This window comes from Triticum urartu, chromosome 2, assembly GCF_003073215.2.
Source record: "Triticum urartu cultivar G1812 chromosome 2, Tu2.1, whole genome shotgun sequence".
NCBI lineage: Eukaryota > Viridiplantae > Streptophyta > Magnoliopsida > Poales > Poaceae > Triticum > Triticum urartu.
In genome coordinates, this window is record NC_053023.1 from 340,623,426 (window position 1) to 340,628,342 (window position 4,917).

Genomic DNA, 4,917 nt, shown 5'->3' on the forward strand with positions numbered 1-4,917 from the left:
ATGTCTTTGGTCAAATGTTGGGTTTGCCCGGCTCCTTTGTTTTGCTGCCTTACGTTCTGCTCTATCGGCTAAGGCGGCACCAGGAGAACTACTACGATTGTGCCCTGGTTCATCCTGACGAGCACCTCAGTAGAGAAAGCCGAAAACTGACTGTCATGATATAGCATGAGATTGGTCAACCACTCGATGACCTAGCGGAATCTTCGGGATTCCTCTGCCTTAACGAAGGGCCGTTTCCCGGCCAGGCATATACGCGCCCCGAATTCGGATGAGCGCGGAGCCACCAGGGGCTATATAGTAGCCCCACTGTCAAACTCCTCTGGCTAAGTGAAAGTGTTAAAGCATTATAGTCCGATTGCATAGTTCGCTACGCTATCACCTCCTTAATGGACCAAGACGTTGGATCAAGTGCGAACATGCGTCTTCTGCGAACACCCCCACATTATATGCGTGGGGGCTGAAGCCGACGACTGCCATCTTTCAGGTTATATACATATATACATAAACGGCCGCACAGGAGGCATCATAGCATTTTCGGGTAAAAGTATAAATACATCCTTGATAAATTCAATAAAACATTGTTCTTACAATGGGAATACATGTCACTTAAACATAATATTCTTCGAGGACTGAACCTCTATCAAACGAGCGCCTTCAAGAATTTCAAAGTAGTGCTCGGCAGCCACTCGGCCTATGGCTGGACCCTGTGCCGCAACAGTGCTGGCATCCATCTCCGCCCAGTATGTTTTGACACAGGCAAGGGCCATCCGCGAGCCCTCTATGCATGCCGACCTCTTTACAGCATCTATGCGTGGCACAGCACCAAGGAATTGTTGCACCAAGCTAAAGAAGCTATTCGGCCTTGGCCCTCCTGGCCACAGATGATCCACTACGGACCTCATGGCAAGTCCGGATAATCTATGGAGCTCGGCCCAACCGGTCAATAGCTCATTCAGCAACAGTGGACGGACTGGAGCGTGAAACTGTGACCAGAACAGCTTCTCCACTTTAGGACCCTTCTGATCCTTGAAGTACTCGGCCACATCAGCAGCACTTGCAGCCAAATCCATGTACTCGTCCGCAGAACTCCATAGTCGGTCTAGAGGAGCATATTTTGGATCTCCGAACATAGTCTGTAACAAGAAGGGCTTTCCAGAAACGATATTTGCAGCTTGATTCAGCTCCTCCTTCATCACTCTAATTTTGGAGCGGGCTTCCTTGGCAGCCACCCGGGCTTTCTCCAGGTCCGTCGCCTTCGCCCGGTTTTCCTCTTCAAGAAGCAGGTAACGGTCAACAGCATCTTTTAACTCTACGACCATCTTGGCAATTTTTTCTTTGCTCTCACAATGTGCTGCCTGTTCGGCCTTTAAACCCTCGGCCGCCTTTAAAGCGGCCGCATTGCTGCTCCTTGGCTTGGGCAAGTTCCGCCCGAAGGGTCTCCACGGCGGAAACTCCATTTGCATTCACAACATATTAAAGATACTGGCATCATGCTGCTCTTACTATGTTACGATCATCAGAAAAATCACTGACCTTGTGCCTCGTCAAGCCGCTTGTTGAGAAGCACGATGTCGACATCTGCCGCATCCAGCTGCCGCCTTAGTTCGGCAAACCCATCAGTCCGGCTAACCACCGGAGCTTCAACCACCTGCACATAAAGGCGACCTAGTTATTACCTGGGACTATGATCCTCTGTTTGCCACCATTTTCGACAACAACCAGAGTCTCAGGGGCTACTATCTACACAGGGCACATCTAAAAATGTGCGGTACTGTCAAAAATGTACATCATTTCACGTACCTCAAAACCCGTCAGTAGACTCATAAAGGCTTCATGCAACCCGCTTTCGGCGGATGAAATCCTTTCAATCACCGTACCCATCAACGTGTGGTGCTCTTCTGAGATAGCCGCTTGCTCTAGCAAATCCCTCAGTACGTCCGACCGCACACCAGACGGTGCCGGACTCTTTGGATTGCTCTCTTCAAGAGCCGGATACTAAGGACTTCGGGTGGCCATAGGATTACCTTCTGGCCTTGCCGGATCAGGAGAAACCCTCCGCGATGACACCTCGGGGTCACCCGCCTCGTGAGGCGGTGTGGCAGGGGGGGCGTTTCGCTCTCCATTATCTCTGGAAGAAGATCCCCTAAAGACGAGCTCTGCTGAGAAGGGCTAAGATCAGAACTGCAAGATAAATGCTTCGATTATTTTCCTCAGAAGTAAAGCAAGATATTTTCATTATTAAGTACCCTTTTACTTATAGCTCTGTGGACGGATGATCCCCTTGAGGGCATAGTGCGGCCGGGGTAGGCCCCGAGGCAGGACCCTGTGGCGAAGATTTCTTCCCCCGTTTGTAGACCATTGTCTTCGGGTCCTCGGAGGCGGTCCTCTCCCTTCTTTGGGGAGAGGAAGTTTCAGTCCCTCCTCCCCGGCTAACCTCCTTCGCAGAGGCACTAACCTCTTGGTTCCCCCCTTTATCTTCTCCCAAGGGTGCTTGATAAGGCGCGATCTCCAGCATCCTGGTTAGCACGGGATTTGGTGAGGTCTCAGGGAGGGGGGCCGGACACCTGATCAACTTTGCCTTCGCTATCCAATCCTGGACAAAGGGCGGTTTTTCTTCTTTAGGGCAACGTTGCTATAAATAAAACGGACAGTGTGTTCAGATGCGGGGCTACTTACTTGGGTATCCGGGCGAGTGCAGCTCAGACCTGCGTCCTCAGTGATGTCCGGACACATTATTTGTGGTCCGAAGAAAAATTTGTACATCTCTTCGTGTGTCATGCCGAGGAAATGTTGGATAGCTCGCGGTCCTTCCGGGTTGAATTCCCACATGCGAAGGGGCCGGCGTTTGCAAGGCTGGTGTCGGGTGGTAGGTGCGACATATGCCAATGGGTGGCTTATCTTTGTGGGAACCAGTAAGACGTCGCCGGTGCCTGGAAGCGGGATGGGGCGAGGACGTGCACGCCGGTGGATCTTACCCAGCTTCGGGGCTCTCCGAGGAGATAACACCCCTACTGCTGCTCTGCGGGGTCTCTGCATGCTCTCTAGATGAATCAAGTAGCTACACAACGCTCCTTGAGCTGTTTTTAGGGGGGGGAGGAGGAAGAACGGGCACGGCTGGCCTGCTTATTCTCCTTATATGGTATCTAGAACTAGCAGGGGGTCCCACCCTTTGCATGGGTGCCTCGGGGGGTTTATATAGGCCTACCCCCCAGGGGTACAATGGTAATCCGGCTGGGCGCGGGGCCCAGCCGTCTGTGACTGCACTCGCCGGCTTCTGCGCCGACTGCTGGGGCCCGCCGGCTGGTGGGTCCCGCCGGCTGCCAACTCCTTAGTCACTGTGGCTTCATCTTGCTGACGTGAGCTTCATCGTGGTAAGCGCGGCTACAGTACCGCCGCCTGCCGGGCGATCGCTGTAGCCTTACCGCGTCTTGTCTCCTTAATGGGGCGTCTTCTTCGAGGGAGGCGGCAAGCCGGCCGCGGGGAGCCAGCTCCGTCTCGGGCCGGCTGGTCGGAAGCGTGGCCGCCTTCGGCCGTCCCTCCGCGCAAAGGGGCCCACCGCCTGTGGGCCACGCTGGCGGCCCGTCGTGGGTGACGCCAGGGTCAACGTGGCTATAGTGCTGCGCCGGACGGGTCGTGCCTACCTCGTACGGCGCACTGTGCCAAGCGTGCCCCGGGATTCGGGGGTGGCAGGCTCTCCTGTAGCCACGCCCCGTCGCACCACCGTTAGGTGGGTGCAAACTTTGTGGGTACGGTCTTGACTGCTTTATGGCGAGCCGGCTCGAAGGAGTCGGCCTTCTCACAGCCGGCTTCTTGGAGTCGGCCCTTTCATGAGGGCTAAAGTCGGACCGCCTTCCGAAAGCCGGCCTTGATCTCAGCCGGCTAGTGGAAGGCGGCCCCAGGTCTTGGGTTCTCGAGAGCCGGGCAAGCTCGTAATTTTTGCAGAAGGGCCAGGGGAAGCGGGCTAGGCTACCCATGGCTATTTCCTCCGACAGTAGTCCCCGAAGCTGATCGAGCTCCGAGGCGAACAAGGGGACGAGAAGCTTGGTCAGCTTCCTATCCTGAAGGGCCGGCTTCGCGGGTGTACGCCGACTTCTGATAACCCGCGTAAGCGGGAGGAGAGGGGGCCTGCATGCTGACCACGGGCCCTCTCGCGGCCACGTGGCGGCAGGATTCTGCGAGCGCACGCGCGTGATGGGACGCCGCCGCAGGCCCGGGCCCGCCACTCGCGAGCCTCGGTCCGGGCGCGGATCTCCCGCGGCCCACAGGACCGCTCGCCTTCTCAAGGCGGTTTCGCCTCGCCATTAAGGATCGGTAATCATGGGGCGTGGGAAGTGGGCACGATCGACCCCCACGCTTCCCCACGCCACGCCTCCTCGACTCCGTCACGTGAGCCTATAAGTAGGGGGAGGAGAGGGAGCGACAGAGGTTCGCGCGCTCCCTCCCACTCCGTCCCTCCTAGCCCTCGTCTCCTTACTCTCATTGCCGCCGCAGCATCCTCCTCAACGCCGTCGCGTCTCCACGCCACCTCGTCGCCATGGCATTGTCAAGCTCTTGGGATGGCTCCAACGTCCATGAAGATCATGTGGAGTTCCTTCGCCAGACCCGGCGCCTGCCCGGCGCCAACCGCGTTCAGGTCCGTCTGGCGCCCGAGAGGGAGATCTCGCCGGCGCCGGAGGAGGGCGAGTGGGTCGTCTTCTGGTCGCACTGCCTGCGTGGCTTCGGCCTCCCGGCGAGCGGGTTTCTTCGTTCCTTCCTCGACTTCTACAACCTCCAGCCGCATCACCTCACGCCCAATGCGGTGATGCTGCTGTCGGCCTTCGTCTCCCTCTGCGAAGGCTTCTTGGGGCTGCTCCCCACGCTAGAGCTCTGGGGAGAATTCTTCCAGAGCAAGCTCGGCACGGTCGTCGCCGGCGTGCC